At 45.6% G+C, this 23,903-nt stretch overlaps 1 protein-coding gene across 4 annotated transcripts in view; it reads right to left on the minus strand.

The window, feature by feature from the left end:
* EXPH5 (exophilin 5) overlaps positions 1-23,903 on the minus strand; it is a 67,367-nt gene that overhangs the window by 40,981 nt on the left and 2,483 nt on the right. The window contains exon 1 of one of the 4 annotated variants that reach the window (XM_032357812.1): positions 10,686-12,278. The exons of 2 other annotated variants lie outside the window; for them this stretch is intronic. The gene's annotated coding sequence lies outside the window, so the exon portion shown is untranslated. Of the gene's footprint in view, positions 1-1,141; positions 1,162-10,685; positions 12,279-23,903 lie in introns of those variants that run through there. One more of the 4 variants, XM_032357815.1, reaches the window with a different exon arrangement.

Below are 23,903 nucleotides of genomic sequence, written 5' to 3' on the forward strand. Positions count from 1 at the left end.
ATTCAATTTAATTCACTCTTTGTACCATGCTAATTTAGTGATGTTAGAAAACCAACTCACACCCGACGTTCTAGAGGTAGCTTTAACTTTAAGAAACTTAATGCGAAATATGGCATTCTCTCTCTCCTTACCCCTACGCACACACCCAAATGTGTAAGCCAGGACTACAACAGCTACTCAGTCTTTGCCTCAACACACAGAATGCGAGAAAATGCCCGAGATCCCCTAAATGCCACCACCATGAAAGTTGTGCTCCTGTGTCCCCATCAGGGATCGCAGAGGCTCAGAGAGTCCATGTCACAAATCATTAACCACTGCAGGATTCCCTGACAGGGTCAAAGAAAGTCTGGAGTGGACATATGTTAAGATTCATTGGTCTGGATCACAGTTTGTAATACGTTTCCAAAAAGAGTTAACCTCTGAAGTAATCCTTATCCAAATGGTTGCTGCTTTTCCCAAATTCATGTTAGCAGACATGTCTCACAATGGGCTGGGTTTAAGCTGTTTTTCTCCATCTATTAACCTGACTGATCAACACTCTACATCCTCAGAAATTACTGCAGAAGCACATTACGAAAGGCTTCACTTTGAACACTTCCTCCTGAATCCTTGAACTAAATGTTATCATTAGAATTAGGACTCTGCTCATCAGTTATTTCAAACATACATAATGTTTCATATTGTATCATCTCATCCAGAAGAGCTTACTATGTTTTGTCTTTAGATGTAGTTATATTTATTTATCCAAATATTCCCCCAGATAAGTACTCCCAGAATGCTTCTGTAACAAAATCCGTAACTGGGGCAGAACGAAATAATGCTAGCCATACAAATGCATGGGTCTATCCCAAATTATGTAACTTATTTATGGAAACCTAATGTTGATATAAAAGATATTACATAGGTCTGGACTATTCCTGACTAACAATGACCTTGGATTTTAAAAGTAATCAACTATTTAGCTTGCGTCACTTAGGCGTTATGAGCAAAAATGTTTGATTTTGGGTAGGATACAAAAATGTCTGGCATAGAAAAAGAAAAATGGGTGTCTGATTCCCTCATAATTGTGTTTTGTATTGTTTTCCTTTAAATCATTCTGGCACCTCCACTCTCATTGCTAATACCCCAAAACAGGACTCACCAGTAATGTATTAAGCACGGCAGTCTGTCTGTCTGAGAGCCAGGGGCCCCACTTACAAGCAGTCCAGGAAGCACTGGGCACCCACAGAAGAGGGGTCATGGGTAGTTGTGTTTTGGGTTATAGGATCCAAAATTTTTCACATTCCTGGTCCTCATCAACCAAACCAGGAATGTGCTTGACCTAAAAGGTAAACAAGAGTAGGAACGCTGCCCAGCTGATGTGTTTTATTTGCGGCAGTGATTAATAACTCAGTCATGTGCTTCCTCCTACAGGTCTTGAAATCACGATGACAAGTAAGACAAACTGAAGTCACACTGGGTCTGAGACTTGCAGTGTGGGAAGGTATTACACGATACTGAACGTAGAATCCACAAGGCCAGAGAGTCACAAGCGGGCTGAAGCCACAGGGCAGAGAGAAAGTGGCAAAAAGAAACTCAGCTGTGGCGATGGAAGTGAACCAGGAGAAGCAGGACAGTGGGACTGAGCCCCCATCCAGCCGATCACCAGCCCTGGGGACTGGCCCCAGGATGCTGCTCAGCAGCAATGTCCCTGTTTCCAAAGACTGTGCAGGGTGAGTCTGTTCCTGTGTTTCCTTACTTGACTCACAGTAAAGTGCCACCCATCCTCCGAGGTAAACCAGTGTATCTTGCCATTTGTAAGAGCATAACTGGGACAGCCCGGTGCAGTCAACAAGCAGGCACCTGCTCACAAGGGAATTCCTCAGTGTCTGGACAGGAAATCCTAAATGTCAATAAAATGGACTTTGATATGCCATCATACGATTTTCCCAGTTCTTTCTTTTTTCTAATTATTAAAGCGAAGTTACACTCAATACAGAAGACTCGAGGAAGTTCAAAGTAAATAAAAACCACTCGTAATCCCCACAACCAGAGACACTGCTATGTGTGCCTGCGTCCACCCAGCATTTTAAAGCAAGGACAAGAGGATGTTCCATTGAGGGCCAGCCTGTCTCAGGTTTAGCTGCGGCATGAAAGCAAGAGAATCCACACATCCAGACAGATTGTGAGAAGACCAGCCAGCAGAACCTGCTTGTAGGATTTATTAAAACAAATAAAGGGGCACTTGGGTGGCTCAGGCGGTTGAGTGTCCGACTTTTGATTTTGGCTCAGGTCGTGATCTCAGGTTTGTGAGATGGAGCCCTGCGTTGGGCTCCATGCCCAGTGGGGAGTCTGCTTGAGATTCTCTCTCTCCCTCTCCCTCTAGCCCTACCCCTGCTCATGCGCTCTCTGAAATAAATAAATCTTTAAAAAATAAAATAAAACAAAAAAAAGCCAAAGTTCTTTGCCATATGTTTTCTTCTGGTTTTATAGTTTTCAGTCATATGTGTAAGTCTTTAACCTATTTTGAGTTGATTTTTATGTATGATGAAAGATAGGGGTCCAGTTTCATTCTTCTGTATGTTGGCCGTCCAGCTTTTCCCATGCCATTTGTTGAAGAGACTATCCTTTTTCTCTATTGTGTATTCTTGGCACCCTCATCAAAAATCAGCTGACATATATGCAGAAATTTATTTCTGGGCTCTTTTTTCTGTCCCATTGGCCTATATATTGATCTTTATGCCAGTTTTAACTACTGTAGCTTTGTAATATATTTTGAAATTAAAGAGTGTGGTGTGATTTCATGGATATGATCCAAAAGCACAGGCAAAAATAGACAAGGGGGACGATATCAAACTAAAAATCTTCTGCACAGCAAAGGAAACAATCAGTAGAGTGAAAAGGCAACCCATGGGATGGGAGAAAATACATTCAAAGTGCATCTCTGTTAAAGGGTTAATTTCCAAAATATGCTGAGTCACCTGGGTGTCTCAGTCGGTTAAGTATCTGGAGCTCAGGTCATGACCCCAGTGTCCTGGAATGGGGAGCCTGCTTCTCCCTCTGCCTGCTGCTACCCCTGCTTGTGCTTTCTCTGAGACAAATAAATAAATAAAATCTTTAAAAAAATGTTGTCCAAAATCTGTAAGTAACTTATAATTCAATAGCAAAAATTTAATAATTGATTTTAAAATGGGGGAGGGGGACACTTGGTGGCTCAGTTGAGCATTGGGCTCTTGGCTTTAGCACGGGTCGTGATCTCACGGGTCATGGGATCGAACCCCGTGTCTGGGTCTGTGCTCAGTGGACAGGCCCTCTGCCCTTCCTCTCACTCCTTCACAGGCTTTCTCTCTTTCTTTCTCAAATAAATAAATCAATCTTCTCCTTAAAAATGGGCTAGGGACTTGAATAGACATTTTTCCAAAGAAAGCATACAAATGGCCAAGAGATCCATGAAAAGATTCTCAAAGTCAATAATATCAGGAAAATGCAAATCAAAACCACAGTGAGCTATTACCTCATACCTGTCAGAATGGCTACGATGAAACAAAACAAAACAAAAAACAAAGGCAGGGCTGAAGAAATTGGAATCCTTTAGTACGCTGTTGATGGAAACGCAAAATGGTGCAGCCACTATGGAAAACAGTATGGAGGCTCCTCAAAAACTAAAACAGAACTACCATATGATCTAGGAATTCTACTCCTGGGACTATACCAGAAGGAAATGAAAACACTAGGTCAAGAGATATCTGTACCTCCCGTGCTCATAGCAGTATCATCCACAACGGCCAAGATGTAGAAAGAATCTGAAGGTCCATCAACGGATGGATTTTTAAAAATGTCGTATAAACATATAAACATAAAATGGAATATTACTCAGCCTTTAAAAAGAAGGGAGGTCTGCAAATGTGACAAGATGGATGAACCTTGAGGGCACTGTGCTGAGTGAGAGGAGCCAGACACAGGAGGACAGATACTCAAATGATTCCACTTACATGAGGTTTCTAATGTAGTTAAACTCAAAGAAGCAAAGAATAGAATGGTGGTAGTAAGGGATTGGGGGGAGGGGTACATGGGGAGTGGCTAATCCACACATATAAAACTCCAGTTCTGCCTTGGGACCCCTGGGTGGCTCAGTTGGTTGGACAACTGCCTTCGGCTCAGGTCATGATCCCGGAGTCCCGGGATCGAGTCCCGCATCGGGCTCCCAGCTCCATGGGGAGTCTGCTTCTCCCTCTGACTTTCTCCTTGCTCATGCTCTCTCTCACTGTCTCTCTCTCTCTCAAATAAATAAATAAAATCTTTAAAAAAAAATTCCAGTTCTGCCTAAATGAGTAAATTCTAGAGATCTGCTGACTAACATTGTGCCAACAGGTAAAAACACTTTATTATGCACTGAAAACTCTGTTACGAAGGTAGAGCTCGTGTTAAGTGTTCTTACTTAAAAAAAACCCGAAGACCTCTTGTTAAGATTACAAGTCCCATTACCCACACTGGGTCAGAGGGGTGCAGGAGGAGTTTAGAGAGAGCAGCCTCAACAGCACTACCAGAAGACCTCCGTCTAGGTCGCTCACAGACTGGGGGAAGGGCTGCCTGGTGTTTGACTCTTGTGCACGAAGAGTAAGTTTGAGAAGCTGGTGCCAGCCAGCTCGGAATGAAGGGAGGTTGCTCAGCAGGCAATCAGTCCTCACTTCCGGGGCCTCTCAGGCAGAAATGCTCTGTGTGTGTCCCATGGACAAGACATGAGCCCCTGAAGAGGCAGAAGAGGTGTGGGGTTCTCTTAGCTCATATCCACGAGAGCTAGCTCAAGAGGGAAAAGACCTTAGTGGAAAGAGGCTGTGGGTGAATCACTGGGCTCCCAGGGACATGGAGGGTTGGCAGAGAGCAGGGGACAGCACACCCTTTCATCAAGGAAGCTGCAGGAGAACAGAGCTTAACCTCCCCCAAACCCCCTGAGGCAAGAAATGCAAACATCTGTCCAACCCAGAGAGTGTGGAAGCCATCCAACAGCCTTTCCAAAGGTCCAGCAAAAGCATTCAGCATCCGTCCCCGCTACATCCCCCCCCCACTCAAACTTGTACCTCTCTGCCCATCCACACTCCACTTCATCCACTAAGGGCATGGAAAGGTAAAGGCTTTGGTAGGGGGGTGGGGAGAAGGGAGGATCAAACCCCTCGTCACTGTTACAGGCTTCCCGCCATGGGTGTGCAGGGGAATGGCTGCTTTTCTGAGTGGCGTCAGACTTAATTGGGGACCGGACAGCCCCATCACTATATAGTGAATTGGGACTGTGTTTTATGTCCTCAGGTGGCCAAAGGATTTTTGTTACCTAACACTGAGCAGAAAAGTCATCGGACTACTCATGTTTTTATGCAGGGGTATTAAAAGGCCCAAACTATAGATGCTTTCTGATAATACACCTCAGGGTTGGCTTGGCTGCCCAACATGCCACATACACGTGCATGGGTTTTTTAAAAAATGCTTTTCCACTATAGATACTGTTTTGCAGCCAATAATTCCCACTTAGCCTTGTATTAAGAATGCTACGCTACATCAGTATTTTCTTATTCCTGCATCTGTTCCATAGTATATGTACCTAGTCCCTTATTGTTGGATACAGGAGTTTTGGGTTTTTTAAAAAAGATTTTATTTATTTGTCAGAAATAAAGAGAGAGACAGCACAAGCAGAGGGATCGGCAGGCAGAGGGAGAAGCAGGCTCCCCACTGAGCAGGGAGCCCAATGTGGGGCTCATTCCCAGGACCCTGAGATCATGACCTGAGCTAAAGGCAGAGGCTTAACCCACTGAGCCACCCAGGTGTCGTTGGAAGTTGTTGTTTCTTTTTTCTTTTTCTCATTAAAAAATGTCTAATTATTGGAGAGGTTGACTACTATTTCATTTGTTCATTGCATACGTATTTTTTTTTTATGCGTTACCTGCTCAACACAGGTTATTTTAAGCCTGATGTCACTGAAAATATCAGTTCTTCAAAGCTCAAGGCAAAGGACCAAAAGGATGTCAGAATGGGTAACAGAATTTTCTTGGCTGTTTGCCTCCCGTTACTCCTGCCTCTGTTCAGACTGTGGTGGTAAATACAAAGAGAGGTACTATGTGGCCCCAGGACACAGACACTATTGTCATAGACGTTCTCCAGCGCCATCTTCATCTTCTCCTGCCAATGGCCCCAGACTGGCTTGGTGGCATAGTGACACCGCCTGAGCGTGAGAGAGTGAATGGAGCGGACAGTCGGGAGATGAGTTCTGATCCCTTCGTTACTTGGGCTGATCAAGTAACATCTATGTGTCTCATTTCTCTCATCTAGACAACTCAATTCTTCATGACTAGACCCCTTGCTTACCCGTGTGGACTTGTTTCCCATCGTCCCCTCACTTACCACCAGGTGCCAACCATTCAGAGCCCTGGCCACACTCTCCGGCCTTTCCCCAAGTTGCTCTACGCCTGCTTTGTCTTCCCTCCCATAGGTATTCTTGGTCCCACGATCTAGTTCAGTGCTGGCACTTTGCTAAAGGATTGAAAAATGTTTTTTGAGTGAAAAATAAAATGAATTCAATTCAACTACAATGAGCATTTTCGTTTGTAAAGAGGCTGGGGATACATTAGGAAATGTGAGCTCTAACAGCAGGAAAAGATACACAGAAGAGCTGTGTTATAACACAGGGCATGTCATATCCTCAAAAGAAAAGAAGCTGGGGTGCCTGGGAGGCTCTGTCAGTTAAGTGTCTGCCTTCGGTTCAGGTCATGATCCCGGGTCCTGGGATCGAGCCCCATGTCAGGCTCTCTGCTCAGCCGAGAGTTTGCTTCTCCCTCTGCCTACCACTCCCACTGCTTCTCTCTCTCTCTCTCTCTCTCTCTCTCTGTCCGACAAATAAATAAATAAAATCTTAAAAAAAGAAAAAAGAAAAGTAGTCTCAGGGCCCCTAAGTGGCTCAGTCTGGCTCTTGGTTTTGCTCAGATCATGATCTCGGGGGACCTGGTATGGAGCCCCCAGGTCAGGCTCAGGCTCCACGGTGGGTCTGCTGTGGGGTTCTCTCCCTCTGCCCCTCCCCACACATACCCTCTCTCTCTAAAAAATAAATAATCTTTACAATGAAACAAAAAACACCAGTCTCTCTACTCACAATACTTCTGACACTAACTGCCCAGAATCAGTGTAGACTCCATCATAGGTTAAAAACTCGGTCCTACAGGACTTGACCCCACTTCAGCCACTGATCTCCAATCCAAGCTCCTGGTACTTCGGACTGACCATCCAAGGGCCGGTCTTGGGGTTTGATTATTTGCTGGAACAGCTCAAAGGACACAAGTAAAGAATTTACCTACTATTGCCAACGTATTACAAAGGATTTTTATCAATGACACAAACAGACAGCCACATTAAGAAATACACAGGACAAGGTCTGGAAGCGTCCTGAGCACAAGAGTTTCTGTGGGGTTGGGGGTACACAGCCCCTTCCAGCATGTGGATGCATTCTTGTTCACCACCCAGAAGCTCTCTGAACTTTCTGGCTTAAGGTCCTTATAGAAGCTTCATTGGGTAGGTATGATTGGTTAAATCCTTAGCTGTCATTGGTTAAGTTCATCTCCAGCCCCCACCCCTCCCCACTCCTCCCTGGAGGTCAGGGGTGAGGCTTAAAGTTCCAATCCTCTATTCACATGACTGGTTCCTCTGACTCCAAGTTCCAGAAGTCCCTGACTGGGGTGTGGTTGAAAGGAGGGCATTATGAATAACTAAAGACGAATGGATAAAGAAGATGTGGTCCGCATGTACAATGGAATATTACACAGCCATCAGAAAGGATGAATGAGGGGCGCCTGGGTGGCTCAGTGGGTTAAGCCACTGCCTTTGGCTCAGGTCATGATCTCAGGGTCCTGGGATCGAGTCCCACATCGGGCTCTCTGCTCAGCAGGAAGCCTGCTTCCTCCTCTCTCTCTGCCTGCCTCTCTGCCTACTTGTGATCTCTCTCTGTCAAATAAATAAATAAAATCTTTAAAAAAAAAAAAAAAAAAAGAAAGGATGAATGAATACCCAACTTTTGCATCAGCATGGATGGGTTGGGAGGAGATTGTGCTGAGTGAAGTGAGTCAAGGAGAGAAAGTCATATCATATGGTTTCACTTACTCGTGGAGCATAAGGAATGGCGTGGAGGACATTAAGAGAAAGAAGGGGAAAATGAAGTGGGGGGAATTGGAGGGGGAGATGAACCATGAGAGACTGTGAACTCCAAGAAACAAACTGAGGGTATTAGAGGGGAAAGGGGTAGGGGAATGGGTGAGCCTGGTGATGGGTATGAAGGAGGGCACGGACTGCATGGAGCACTGGGTGCTACACGTAAAGAATGAATCTTGGAACACTGCATCAAAAACTAATGGTGTGGGGCACCTGGGTGGCTCAGTGGGTTAAAGCCTCTGCCTTCCGCTCAGGTCATGATCTCAGGGTCCTGGGATTGAGCCCCGCATCGGGCTCTCTGCTCAGCGGGGAGCCTGCTTCCCCCTCTCTTTCTGCCTGCCTCTCCGCCTACTTGTGATCTCTGTCTGTCAAATAAATAAATAAAACTCTTAAAAAAAAAAAAACTAATGATGTACTGTATGGTCACTAACATAATAAAAAATAATAACAATTTAAAAAATAAAATACATGTTTAAAAACAAACAAACAAACAATAACTCCACACAAAAACAACCCCCAAAAAACAAAAACAAAAGATATTCCTCTCACCCCTACCACTCAGGAAATTTCAAGGGTTTTAGAAGCTCTGTGCCAGGAACCAGAGACAAAGATCAAATACATATATTTCTTCTTATGTCACAATCACATAAAAAAAAAATTCTTGCTTTGGGACCATAAAGAAGGATATGATTTGTTCTGGGTTAGGGCTGAGGAAGCATTCATAGAGATGGGTCTTAGGAGAAATGGAAATATACTGGCATATACTGGAGGATAAATGCCGTTAGGGCAGAGTCTGAATCTGCCACTGTTCCTCCCCAGGGATGCTCTTCTGTGAATGATCAAATGGTTCGGAAAAGATTGTGCGTGTGTGTGTGTGTGTGTGTGTGTGTGTGTGTGTGTGTGTATAGGAAGGGGGTAGAGTTGCAGACCATCATTGGTGGACAGTAACCTGAGGAAAGGACGTAGAATAGGAGTGACGGGGCAGGTTTTCCTTCTTTTTGTTTTGTTCCAGTGTTCACAGAAGTTTTTAATCTGTTGGCCTTGAGTTAAGAGAAATCATGCAAGCTTAGTCCTGGAGATCAATCACTGCCTATTAACATATTCTATATAATACTGTCCTACGTCATTGGACATAAATAAGAACCCCAGAAACTCTGAAATTCTCTCAGTTCCTTATGAGAAACACACAAGAGAAGGTTTAAGACTCAGATCTTGCCGGTCTTCCGGAGGCTTCCTATGCTTTCTTATGAAGAATAGGGCTTGGAGGGGAAGTCAAAGATTTATTTTTGTGGCTTCACACCTGTCACTCCAACCAGCCCACTGGGTGGCTGCTCCCTGATTCAGCAAATTCACCTAAAAGCTAGAGATAGGGAGACAGTTACCACATAACCCTTTAGCACATAACTAACTTCCCTTCTTTCAGAAATGACTGTGCACTTCTCTAGTTATCATTTAGAATAATAATAATAATAAAAATACATAAACGGTTAACCTAAATATCATTCTCCACGTGCAAGTTTAAAAAATGATATTTAGCAATTTCTGCTAAAAAAAAAAAAATTAGTGAACACATAGCAGAAGTAACTGAAGGTGAAAAGATTCCGGGAGGAGTGCAGGGGTAAGGGGTGAGGTACAAGCCCCAGTTACCCACCATAAACCAACAAGAGCCCTATTCTTTAGGACTTTAGTTCCCAACACTGCAATGGAAGATGTGTGGGGCGCCTGGGTGGCTCAGTGGGTTAAAGCCTCTGCCTTGGGCTCAGGTTGTGATCCCAGGGTCCTGGGATCGAGCCCTGCATCGGGCTCTCTGCTCAGCGGGGAGCCTGCTTCCTCCTCTCTCTCTGCCTGCCTCTTTGCCTGCTTGTGATCTCTCTGTAAAAAAAAAAAAAAAAAAAAAAAGTGTTGAAATGAAGATGTGCATATGCTAGTGCAAGTTCACTATGTGTGTTATGTAGCATTGGAACAATGGAGGCGTTAACAGGCCATAATTGGGAGTTCTAGTCTCCCTACCACCACTAACCCGCCTTCAAGGCCAGTATCTTTATGGCCGCTCTCCTCTTCATTTCAGCTCCCACCCATCTTTCCCTCATTCCCAAAGCCTGCCGTCGGGACCACCCATGAAGTACGTAGTCGTGTGCTGTACGGTATTTAAATTTTCATGCCATGGGTGCCCAAAGAGACGATCAATTTCTTGGGTTCTACATTCCGCATTTACCACAGCAGACCGCAAAAATCATACAAATACTAGGTCCTCAAAATATTGTCAAGAATCTCTTATTTGAATGAAATGGAAATATCACTAATCTTGATCCCCAAAGAGGCTGGGATTTATTTAAATAAACTCCATCATGATAAACTTGGAAAGGATCATCTCTTTCCTTTCTCGTCATGCCCGTAGATGACACCATTCTCAGCCTCGCCGCTTTGAACCTAGAGATATATGTTCAATATATTCCAGCACATTCTGGAATTGCAGGGCCAAATGACCTGCCGGGGCTTCAACCTGTCGCACAGCAGCTTACCTGGTCGGTGCTGGGCGGCACAAGGTAGAATGATGGCTTTATCTCTCTCCTCATGACTTGGGACAAGCTTCTAAACCAAGATCCCCAGTGTCCTAGGCTGGTGGAGAGGGCACAGTGAAGACGGGGGACTCGCCACTTGCTGAAGCTGAAACACACGTCTGCTGACTCCACACGAAGAGAAAGTGCCGCCCAAAAGTCAACTTGCTGCTACTTCACCAAGGGAAACTGCCACGGGAAGGGTCTTGGTTTTTGTTTTTTTGGAGGAGAGGAGGGTATTTCGATCATCAGTCAGCCTTCATTCTTTTTGCTTGGAATGGGAGAGCTGACAGATAAGGAAATGAGAGCACCTGCACTCTCCTCCGGCCGCCCGGGCACCTGCTGTCTGGCAGCCTGTTCACCTCCGCTTGCCCGGGCGCTGGCTCCTGGGGGGCGGTCAGTCCCTCCTGGCTCATCAGGTACCTGCTGGCAGCTTCGATGCACAAGTCCTTTACCAGGCCATCTGGAGCCGGAGAACACTTGCCAGGCTCCCTTGCTAGAACTCTGCTTCCAATTCTGCCCACCTTTCCCTTCATCTCTTGCCTGGTCCCACGCCTAACACCTGACCTTCACTGGGGAGAGAAAGTAGCTCACGAGACAGAACAGCGAGCTCCCTGTTTCAGAGCTGGTGAAGGAACCGGCGGCCTGCTGTGTTCAGATCTATTACCTCCCTGGACTCCCAGAGCGTGGAGTCCACCTGAACCGGCCAGTTTCAGTGTGAACAGTGGTCCGATGCCAAAAGCTCCTGAAAGCCAAAAACCTGGGCTCCCATGAACTCACCATCCCCGTCTCCAGCCAGTCAGCCCCAAGTCCTGCTAATGTAACTTTGCAAAGATTTCCTGAGCCTCTCCCCTTCTCTTCATCCTTAGTCAGGGCCCCTAAACATCTCTCCTCTAATCCCGGTGTCACCAGCTGACTCACTCTGCTGCTCCGGGCATCCCAGGGGCTCCCCAGGGGCTCCCGTTTGCAGCCAGCCCTCCTGCCAGTCATGGGCTCTCACTTTGTACTCTGGTGACAGCACTCCTGCTCCCCAGAGTCCCCCACATCTTTGTGCCGTCTCTAGGGCTGCCTGCCCCATTTGGGATGCCCTTCCCACCTTTACAGAACCCCACACCCCACTCAAGACTCAGGCCTCGTCTCCTCCAGCGAAGTCCTCCCTGAGACCTCACCTGGGGGGAAATGACCTCTGTGTCCCTGTGCGTAGCTGTCTCATTGTCTGTCACGGTACATGAAATAGGCTGTTTTTAAGTCCTTCCCCATCACTGAGGGCAGAGACTACGGAGAGCATTCTGCATTTCCTGTACTAGTTCCTAACAGGATCTCCCGTGTATGTATCAGCTAAATAAATGAGCGCTGCTCTACGGAAGTGTTGTTGAACCCATGATAGGGATAAAAATCTCTCACGGGGCTCTCATCCTAGAAAGGAACACAGAAGTACCCAGCCTCGAACCCCCCAGGGCTGTGAGGCGCTGCTGACCCACTCGATGACTACCGCAACCCAGTAAGGCAGGTGGACCCACACCCCTAGAGAAGGGGGCACCGGGCTACCTCCCCAGGAGACCCAGGCCCCTGGAGGTGCAGAAGCTTCCATCTTTATGGCTCCATCTGTGAATGGCCCAGAGCAGCTCAGAGAGGAAGCTCAGAGGACCCGAGGCCAGAAAAGCATTTTTATCGCTTTCATGCTAAAACTGTCATGTCTTCAAAGCACAGGTTGGAAATTGTGCCATTTAAAACATTTGTTGTTGGTTCTCAGACAGAGGCAAATTATTTATAATGAAAAGTTACGTTGATGCATCTTTGTATTCCTGTGAACTCTCTCCAAGATCCGTAAGGCCCCTAACAACGAACAACGAACAACGTGTGAAAAGTTGCCACACGGAAGAAATGAAAAACAGCCATGCAGGAGTCCAGAGGCAGGCGGCGGCTGAATGCTAGGTACAGAATGCTAGGCAGACCAAGGTGAGGGTGGGGTCCGGTGTGGCTTTGAAGGTGGAGACAGCTACCCTGCAGGGAATACGTTACTCATACACCTTTTAAAGACTTTTTGCCTGGATGTCAGGGGCAAGGCAATTAAACAGCTGTGGACAGACATGACCTAATTTATTGGCCTTTCCAGTTGTCTTGTGTGGAGCCGTTGCTACCCGAACCTACAAATAAGGATGCGTTTTGATGGGATGCGGGGTGGGATGGGGGAGCTGCCCGGACATCCCCCGCCCCCACCCCAACGGGGAAGGTCATTGTCAGAAATTACCCCAGTGGAGCGTCGCGCTTTGGCTACTCAGAGCAGAGATGCTCCTCTACCCACGGGGAGGGCATGACTTTCAGGAGTTCTCCCGTGGCCTCCGCTCAGCACGACCGGGAGCTGCCAAGTGCAAGCCTGCGTGCAACTACACGGTAATAATCCAGCAACCGAGACCCCACCCTCAAACAGGCACAGTCCAAAGAGTTGTTTTTAAATACCTTGCTGGGATCTGGAAGAAAGGAAGAAAACCAAGTGTAAAATACACGGCAGCCTTTCTTCTTTTTTTTTTTTTTTAAATAGGCTGTTAAAACGTCTTTCAAAGATTCCCCCCAAATGAAAAGAAAAACCTGGGTCATCCTCTGAACGCTGACACGATTTAAATCAAAACGCGGGCTGTTTCGGGGATTTCATATAACCCCACAGGCGGTCCTCGGGCCATCTGGGAGCGTCTGAGGAGTCTGTCTCCAGAGGTCCCCGGGCTCAGTCACTGAAGCCTGAACCTCATCAGCGCCCCCAGAACGTTCTAGGGCATCCCGTAGCCCGCGAGCGTGTTCCACGTGGCTGCAGGGGATCCTGGGGGCCCTCCGTCCGACCCGGCTCTGATCTCTGCTCACGTGTTCTCTCCACTGCTATTGAACTCCCTGAAAGCTAAGGGATTAACTGCCCTTGGAACCTCCACTTCCTCCACCCCCACCCCGGTCTCTGTAGTCCTGCGTCGCGATCACGTCACCCACGGAGCCACAGAACACACAGCACCAGTGCCTTGGGGGACAGTTGGAGTCCCACGTTCTAGTCCCACACTCTGGACATTACTCTGGTCTTAAGACTCTTTGAGGAAAGAGAGAAACAAGGATAATAATACTGGGGTTGGGTGGAGGGGGGAACAGGGATACTCATGTTTGTTCTTTCTACCTTCAAGGACATTTTTTTTTTAAAGATTTTATTTATTTATTTGACAGAGATCACAAGCAGGCAGAGAGGCAGGCAGAGAGAGAGGGGGAAGCAGGCTCCCCCCTGAGCAGAGAGCCCGATGCGGGACTCGATCCCAGAACCCTGAGACCACGACCCGAGCCAAAGGCAGTGGCCTAACCCACTGAGCCACCCAGGCGCCCCCAAGGTCATTTTTTTAAGGGCTCTGGTGAACACCGGAGGCTTTATGGCTCTGCATATATTCAAGTATTCCTGAAGAATCACAGAATCGGCACAGAGGTAGGTAACTCCTTCCTCTCGCTTTTGGCCAATTTGTACTAAAACCAGGCTGCTTTTGCCTTTCAAGAGCTCTTGTCACCTTCTCTGGCTAGGCCGTCCTACTTCCTCACAGTGAATGTGACCACCCAGGAGCCGCTGCCAAGAGCCTGTGCCGGGAGCGTGGGAGCAGAGTCACAAGCACACGACTCACAACAAGCCTCCCGTGGATATCCCAGCCCTCGCGTTTGTGTGCAACCCACATTTAGTGGGCGGTAAAACAAAACAAAACAACAAAAAGTAAAAAGCAATTCTTCCCGTTGCCAGACTCAACAACAGCTCCAGGGACAGAAGGTCCCTTTGATCCTACCAAGCAATTTTAAAGTGGGAAAGCACTGGAAACAAGGTTTATTACGTCTGTGTGGGGCACAGCCTTCTCAGTCGCCCTCTGCTAGGGCTCCAAGCCTTCCCCTCCCAAACCACAGGGTTTCCTGAAAATCGACACTCCCTCAGCTTGTGCAATAGAGAGGAGCGTAGGAAAGATGTGTATGCCAGGAGGAGTCAGGGCCCCGTGCCCGGGCTGTCAGGCCAGGATCCCTCATTGCACATTATAATCATCTGGGGGAGCTTTAAAAAATGCCCGTGCCCAGCCTGATCGCAGAGCAATTAAGCCAGAATGTCAAGGTGAGGCCTGGCCCCGGTAATCCAAAGAGTTCCCCAGGTAGCTGTCATTTCAGCCAGGTCTGACAACCTGTCTTAGCAGAGCCTGCAGGCCAAGGCCTGTCATTTCAGAAGCCAAGAAGATAGCAAGTATCTTAGTGTCCAGGTGGGCTCGTAGAGAACAGAAGTGCCACACCCACAAGAGAAGGCAGAACGAGAGGGTCTGTGGTCCCTGCTCAGGATGCCGTGCCCTTCACTTTCCCCCATGAGGTGCTGCTGATTGGATGCCTGACCTCAGGGCAGTCCATCTACAGGCTGGCCATAGATGTGTCCTGTAACCCAGCACGAGGCTCTGGAACAGAGAATGCAAAAAGCAGCAGTCTGTCAAAACTCAAGGGCACGCTGGGAGGAACAGAGTGTGGGCTATGATATGCAAGCAGAGCATGTGGCCGGTCCCTGGAGCTGCCCTGGCTCCCCAAGTCCTTCAAATTTCAGTTTCAGTCCATGCATAACCTTTCTGCAAAGCCCACTGTGCCTTAGGTGCCCTGAGCGACACTCTTCTTTTCTACTTAAAGACCCTGAGTCACAGGTGCACGACCACCCAGGACGGCAGAGAGAAGCAGCAGCATGGAGAAGCAAGAGCAGAGCAGGGCAACTCTCCAAAGGTGCAGAAGCCAGAGAAACTGTAAAAGAATACAGAACGGGCATGGACAGTAGCCCAGGATAACAGGAAGGAAAATGCGTTAAGAATCGTCTGGCAGGAAGGAAAGCTTTAGCCGTGTGAGGCTGGGCAGTGAGAAAATGCAGGTGCTCTGGGATTGACAGAATACAGCAGGAATGGGAGAGAAAAGAACAAGGATCCATGCTGCTGGGGGATGACCTCTGCAAGTTTCCTCTCCGGGCTCTAACTATGGGTCAGCTGCTTCCAGATGGCTTCAGCCGCAGGAGACTGGAGGGCAAGAAGACAGAAGGCGGCGGGGTCTTCTCGTTCTCCCTCTGCCTCAAGCAGAACTTCTGGCAGTGAATGCCTCCCCCGCCAGTCTCCAAATCCCCCACACAGGCCTAACATGCTCCCTTACAGTTTCTCTTGGGGGATCCTAGTCCAGGCTTGGATAACACCGCTGGCTCCCTTTTCCGCTCCAGCCAGTGGTGTGCCAAAGCTGGCTTGTACTGGCTCAAAAGGGAAGATGGTCAAATACTCAGGAATTTTGCAAGCTGGTTGTTAACTGTTGTTACCTTGAAATTGGCCAATGCTACAAATCAAGGCTTTTTCTCCAGGGGAGCCAGTTACCAGCAGAACACTGCCTCCAGGATTCCTGCTGGGGTCCGTCCGGGGCTGCCTCACTGTCCCTGATGGGTTTTTCTGCCTCTTTCCATGACCATGGAACCAATTCACTGCACAACATTCTATTTTAAATAAATAGTTTCTCTTTTCCTGGTGGGCTCCTGATTGATGTGCAGACAGTGATCTCCTACAGAGCTTAACCAGTTTCCCTGGGAGTGGTAAACATTCAATTCACAACATGGCAGGTTTTAATTTTGTTTGCTCCTTCGTCCACTAATCCCGTTAATCACTTATCCTTGTGATTAATCCTTAAAGCAAATTAATTTTGTGATAAATTAAAAAACTTATGTCACCCTAGCAGGGGATTGGTTTGACTATCAAAAGAACCAGATGTAAGAGACAACCAGGGGATGCCTGGGTGGCTCAGTTGGTTAAGCATCTTGCCTTTGGCTCAGGTCATGATCCCAGGGTCCTCGGATCGAGTCCCGCGTCAAGCTCCTGGGAAACCTGCTTCTCCCTCAGCCTTTCCCCCTGCTCATGGACTCTCCTCTCTCTCTCTCTGTCAAATAAATATATAAAATCTTAAAAAAAAAAAAAAAAAAAAAAAGACAACCAGGTCACGTGATATAGATTTTAGGATGAATGGTCTGGCCTGGCTTGGTTGGGTCTGCCACCAGGCACAGGAAATGCGAGAGGAAGGAAGTGAAACATGACCCATTATCTATGCGTACTAATACATGTGCAAAATCACACTTCTCTGCACAAAAGCCTTTTCCCTCCAAGTTCCTTCTTAGTTCCATGATAGCAGGTGCTGTAGCATTTGCCTCACCAACACTCTGTGGCTGTTATTGTTTGTTTGTTCCCGGGTTCTTTTTCTTAAAGGAATAATCATAGGGTCTTGGAAGCAGATGGAGATAAATGGTAACAGGACAATCTGCAAGCCATTTGTTGGGGGGGGGGATCAATTCATATAATTATCCTACTTTAAAAATAAAATATATATTGGATCATTAAAAAGTTCATTTTAAAAAAAGATTTTAAAAAGTAGCGGTAAATATTGACCTAATCTAGGTGGGAGAAATTTCTAATCTCAAAAAGAAAAATTTTTAAAACCTGGTACATTTTGTTATATAAAAATGGAGGGGCACCCGGGTGGCACAGTTGGTTTAGTACCGGACTCTTGGTTTTGCCTCAGGTCACAGTCTCATGGCTGTGAGATCGAGCCCTGCACCGGACTCTGTGCTCAGCCAGGAGTCTGCTTGAGATTCTCGCTCCCTCCCTCTTGTGCTCTCTCCTTTTCAAACACATAAATAAATCTTAAGAAAAAATATTTTTAATGGAAAAAAATTCCTACTGCTTTCAGCGAAATAGAAGTGCAAACTGAAAACTGGGAAATATGTTGTAATAAATAGGACAAAAGTCAATTTCCTTAAGAGAGAAACATATAAATCGGAAAGAAAAAAACACACTGAGATTCTATGTCAGACTGTGCTGATTGCCTTCTTGAATCTATTCCCTCCTCCTCTCTGGTTTTGCCATGCACAGCAAAGTGTTCAGTTTCAGAGGAGGGATCTCAATTGGTCCAAGCCTAACATCTGAATCCCATTTCTTGATTTCCCAATTCCCTTGCAGTGAGGGTGGCCTTATGACCTGGTTCTGGTCAATGAGACATAAAGAGGAATCGGGTGGGAGGGCATCTGGAAAAGCTTTTTTTTACTCTCATGGTAAAGCACAAGCATATCTGGCTCCACCACAGCCCCTTCCTCCTGTCTGGAACAGGAAACCGATGTTCAGAGCAGTTGCAGCCATTTTGTGCTGTAAGACACCATCCTGACAGCCTAAACCACTAAACCAGCTACTGCTTGTCTACTTCCAGAGATATTTTAATATCAGAAAATTGTATTTCCAAATTGTTAAAGCCATGGTATGATCTGTTATATATGACAAGAAGCATTCTGAATATAAATCCTGAAATAAAAATGGGCAAAAATATGAATAGATAATTCATAAATCATGAAATGTAAATGAGTTGTAAACATATGAAAAAAGTTGAAATTCATTATAACCAGTGTTAGACATAAAATCAAGTTAAAAAGTGGTTTTTCGACTACAAAATTAACAAAGGTTAAAAAAATAATAATAGTATCATCCAGTGCTAAGGTGGATATGGTAAAACAAGAGGCTTCTCACACTGCCAGTCAAGGTGAAATATGGTGGAACATTTTTTGGGGGAAGTAATCTGGTAACATGTAATAAGAATTTAGAAAATAAATTATTATAAACTAAGGATTCTACTTTGTGTAATTTACCCTGGAGAGACTATTGTTTTTTTTTTTAAGATTTTTTTTTTTACTTATTTATTTTACAGAGAGATAGAGCATAAGTAAGTAGGCAGAGAGAGAGGGAGAAACAGGCTCTCCACTGAGCAGAGAGCCTGATTCGGGGCTCGATCCCAGGACCCTGTGATTATGACCCGAGCTGAAGGCAGCCGCTTAAACTGAGCCACCCAGACGCCCCCTAGGGAGACAATTTAAATCGAATTAAGGATGTAATCATGAAGGTTTGTCACAGTATTATTTAATAAAGCAATAAGAAATTTTAAAAAGAAAAAAACAAAGTGATTAATTAATTTAATTAATAATTAAATTCTAAAATATATACAGTAGAATAGTCACAAAAAATAACACCAGAACCTTTCTTTGGCAAGTGGGGAGTTTGGTCACTGCTGGCCCCAATCCCTTCTTTCATCATTAGAAAGTCTGACACACAGTGCGATGAGGAAGCTGGCTCCTCTGGTAGGCCAAGCTGATATTTTAAGTACGACCTTTAAATAGGGCCATTGGCAATGCCAACAAGGAAACATTCCTGGGAAGGAGAGTGAGGTGAGCCTACAGCTCTCAAATATCACGGCCCATGCAGAACTAACTGCAGGAGAATAGGCCTGAATTGATTCAGTGAGAGTCTTGGCCAGCTGATTCTGTTCTAAGACTCAAGTATGCTAACAGAGAGAAACATGTTTTCTAACACGATCTTCTTTGTCTTTGGTTTCCCCAAGTCTTCCCTTCCTTAACATAAGTTAAGGTCCATTTCATTAGAAATTGAGCATCTACTAGATGTGTAAGGCTCTCCATCCCTAAGACGATCTTCAGTCACGTGGAACTCAAGACTGACCTACAGAAGGCAACTTACCAAGAATACATTAACATTACAATATGTATGAAACATTAGAAAGAAAAGGATGGAAAAACATCCAGGTTTTTTTTTTTAAACAAATCATTTCAGGGGCACCTGGGTGGCTCAGTGGGTTAAAGCCTCAGCCTTCGGCTCGGGTCATGATTCCAGATTCCTGGGACCGAGCCCCACATCGGGCTCTCTGCTCAGCGGGGAGCCTGCTTCCCCCTCTCTCTGCCTGCCTCTCTGCCTACTCGTGATCTCTGTCTGTCGAATAAATAAGATCTTTAAAAAAAAAAATCGTTTCAAAAGATGTACTTATGAAGTTAAAAAACATAGCCAAACATTTTGTATTTCCTTATGATCCAAAGAAACAGCCACCATTTTTTAGTTAACCTATGACAATTATAAGAAATAAAATAATTGTAAAAGGGTTAGAGTCCCTTTAAATATCATGCCCAAGAGACAGCCGCCATTAACGGTTTGGAGCACATCCTCACAGAACGCACACAAGCTTCCTAAAGCATAACTGGTTGCCTGTGATGTTTCCTATATACGGCAGATCCCACTAGGGATACCCTAGCATCCCTTACTCCCTGTTCCTTTATAGTAACTTTTGGTCAGACACAGGGCAGCCTAGCATTATATGTGCTCTCATGTCATGCTCAGTGGAAAAAAGAGTTTTAACGTGGAAACATCTCAGTGCCATTACGGGCTGGGTGGGCAGTGTGCGGCTGATCACGTCACCTCTTCGGGCTCTGTGGTTGGAGGCAGAGTTGCGTAGTAATTAATGTGGGTGGAGTCCACAAATCCAACACTTCCTGCAGCAGTATCTCCATCAGGTTCCTTCTCCTCCCTGAGCAGAAAGGAGATAAAAAAATATCCCTTCCCTCAGGCTGTTGTGGGAATTAAATGAGCAAACGCACTGGGAGAGTTTGGCACAGAGCGAAGGCTAAGCAAGCATTAGCTATCACTACTGTGGTTACCATTTGCTTTTCAAAGACTGAAGTGCCTGTTCTATCGATTATGAGCGCCATTTCACCGCTTGATGACATCAGGCACTGTGAAGCCTTATACTTTGTAAGTTTTCTGCAACAGGAAAAATAACTATTTTTGATTTATTGGTAACTCTTCTGTGAGCTGAGTGCTTGATATAATCTCTTGGTACTTTCTATTTCAGTTACGTTTATGAGACCAGAGTGGGTGGGCTTGGGGGACGCTGTGGGGGTGACAAGTAGGGAGTTGTGTTTTTCAAAGATTTGTGACAGAGTAAGATGCTTTTCAGATTTTATATATTAAACATGTATGTATATATATATAAACATGTATAGATATACATTATACTATGTGTATTTGTGTATATACATGTACACACACACACACACACACACACAATTTTCTACAAGGTGTGAGAGAAGTATGGGGCAAATTTCCACCTGCCACTAAACTGTGATTCAAACTCTCCGCCCTTCTTTTCTCACTGAGGCTAGAACCACAGCCTGTGCCAGGTCTGAGAAATCATTCCCAAGTCAATAGCCCCAGGAAAAAACCCTTTCTACAAGAAGAGGAACTGTCAGATTGGAATTTCAGCGGTTAATTTCCCCCTCTTGAACTGGCTTTCAAAGTATTTCTGTAGGATAGATTCCAGACTCACAGGACAGAACCGGATCAATGTAACAGAGACTGTCGGGTCTTAACAGGGCTCAGAGGAGGGAGGAATCCCATCAGGCAGAAGGTCGGGGAGGGGTTTGGGGAGCACACTCAGAGTGAGAAGTGAGGCAAGAAGCTAGGACTGCAAAAGCCTCTGAGTCTGGCCTGTGCAGGTCATGAAGCCCCCCATCAGGTTTTCTCCAGAGGCCTATTACAGGCAGGAACCTTGCCTGTCCATGGGGTCTCTGTCGCTAAGCCAGGAAATCCACTATCCTTGCCCTCATCTGCCTTCCTAGAACCCTGGGAGCTTGGGAGATGCCCAGCATTCCTGCCCAGCCGACCACAGGTCCCTTCCCCATCCTGGCAGTGTTAGGCTCCCGGGGAGACAAGAAGCAAGCCCCGACTGCCCAGCAAACCTCCACGGCCTGTTCACCAGGTGCCAGGAGCTGTGTCAGGCCCTAGAGATTCACCAAAAGGAGAAGCATCGATTTTTGCCCTTTTTTCTGTTGTTGTTGCCTATTTTGCCTATTTTTAAGACACAGCAGTAACACACATGTGGTATTTTGTGTTCTGCTTTTTCACAGAACAATGCCTCCCACGCATCATTTTCCCCACAGTTGTATTTGTGATAAGCTTGAGGTGTCTCTACAGCCTTGACAACAAGGTAGCCAGAAAATGTAAAATTTGAATAAAATACTGGGTACGATACAATTATCTCCATAACTGTCCATTATAAATGGCTGCGCTTTAATCAGATATTTAGATTTGAAACTTGGCACTATTTTGCTATTATTTTCCCACTATTTTGCTATTTTGTAATACTGCAATGAATATCTATGGGTATACGTTCTTTTTTTTCCTCAGGGGAAAAAATATATAGTATACAGTATAGCGGAAAGAATATATATTTTAGAGCCAGATAGATTTGGGTTCAAATTCTAGCTCTGTTGGTTAGGATCTATGTGACCTTGGGCAAGTTCCTTCACCTCAAGACACTTGGGTTTCCCTTCCCTACAAACCTATCAGTGCTACTTATCCCAAGTGAGGATTACTTAATGCTAATGGGTAAAATCATTCTGAGATAGATCGGGATTTAAATTCTGGCTCTCCTGCTTAACTGGGACAAGATGCTCAACTTCTGTTAAGCTGTTTCCCTCTCTGTGAAATGGAAATTCAAATATGTATGTAATGAGGTTCTTGGGACAATTAATTAAATACATATGACGTGTTTAGTACAGTGCCGAGTACGCAGTAGGGGATGGATAAAAGTTAGCTGTCATTATCACAGTAATTACTATTATTACATAAGAAGGCAGCACTTGATAAATGCTGGTACCTCAGACTCCTACTGAGGAGAAATATCCAAGAATCGGAGACTGGGTCAAGGGTAAGGCATATGTTCATAAGCAGCACCATATTGTTCACCAAAAGAACCGCACACCACCAACAGCACGATGAATCTAGCCACTTCACGGCCATCCTCACCAGCAGTTTTTATTTTGTTATTTTTAAATACCTCAATTTTCACTTCTTTATTACTGCGAAGGTGGCCATTTTCTCATCACATCTTGTTTCCTGTTGGGATATCGTCTAGCATGAACACCTTATTTCTACCTTGTGCCTGTTTATCAGTTTGAATCTTGGTGTTTTCCTTCAATATTTGAATAAACTCTTTATGTATCAGGAACATAATATTTAATGCAAATACTTTCCAGAGAGGGCTGGTACCGATGCAGGAAGACCAGGGCTAGATCTGTGTGTTGAGGAGCATTTCTATGGGTGGGGCTGTTAGGTCTTGCATGGGGAACTCAACTAACTACTCCCACATCAATCTCTAGGCATCTCCAGCCCCGCAGGACACTGTGGTTCCAGATTTTTAACTAAAGGATCGTTCTTAGTTGTCTTGTAGACACTTCAAGCCTATCATAGACATAATTAAACTCCTCAGTTGTCCCCCAACTAGCAAACTTTCCAAACTTCTCCGTTTGGTCCCTTAATGTCCTAGCCAGGTTATCTGGCTATTGTTTCTCATTGCAAGTACCCTCTCTGTCCACCCCATTTTCCAAAGTTTGTGTTAGACCACTTTACTTTAAGGAAAGACCTACACAAACCAGGGAAAAAACAGTCCCTGTTTTGGCCAAATGGAATCCGAAGAGCATTTTTAGTTTTATGGAGAAAGGTAAAAAGCCAAACTAGAGTCTAGCCTATGTTTGGGAGGGAGGCAGCCCACAGCCCAAGCAGCCAGAATGGCATACCGCCCAGCTCCTTCTCGAAGGAGCCACACTCAGCATCTCAGCACCAAAGCTGCAATGCCTTTTTTTTTAAAGTGGTTTATTTTTTTTTAACTTTTTAAAAAGATTTTATTTATCAAGAGTGGGAAGGGGCAGAGGGAGAGAGAGAATCTCAACCAGACTCCATGCTGAGCGTGGAGCCCTACAAGGGGCTCAATATGACCACCTGAGATCAGGACTAGAGCTGAAATCAATCCGGAGTCAGAGGCTCCAGCCACTGAACCGCTCAGGCGCCCCCAAGCTGCCGCAGTTCTGAACTGTGTGAACGAACATCTGTGCCTTATCTCTGTTTATTTCGTGCATCCTTTATCAAAGATGCATCCTATGGTTTCAATAAGCCTAAAAGACGTTATTTTTGGTGTCTGGGAATGCTCAAAAAATTTTCCATATGAACTCTTGGTAATCGCTTCTTTCCTTTATGCTGTGTGAGCTTGGGACACTTTCTAAGGAAATGCTTTATTTTTGGATAATGGGGAAAATCTGCAGAGCACAAAGCCCTCCCAGTCTCTCACATGGGTCTGTGGTACAGCATCCTAAGTAATAATCTTGTATGAGAAGTCACGTGTTCTGACTTTTGATTTGGAAAATATGATCATACATATCAAGAAAATGAGCTGAGGCAGCCAAGTTGACATGTTATCTCAGGCCTTTTTCACATGCCCGCATCTGCTACTGAAACCCGTGCACGTGAGCTGGTA

Source organism: Mustela erminea, chromosome 9, assembly GCF_009829155.1.
Source record: "Mustela erminea isolate mMusErm1 chromosome 9, mMusErm1.Pri, whole genome shotgun sequence".
Classification (NCBI taxonomy): domain Eukaryota; kingdom Metazoa; phylum Chordata; class Mammalia; order Carnivora; family Mustelidae; genus Mustela; species Mustela erminea.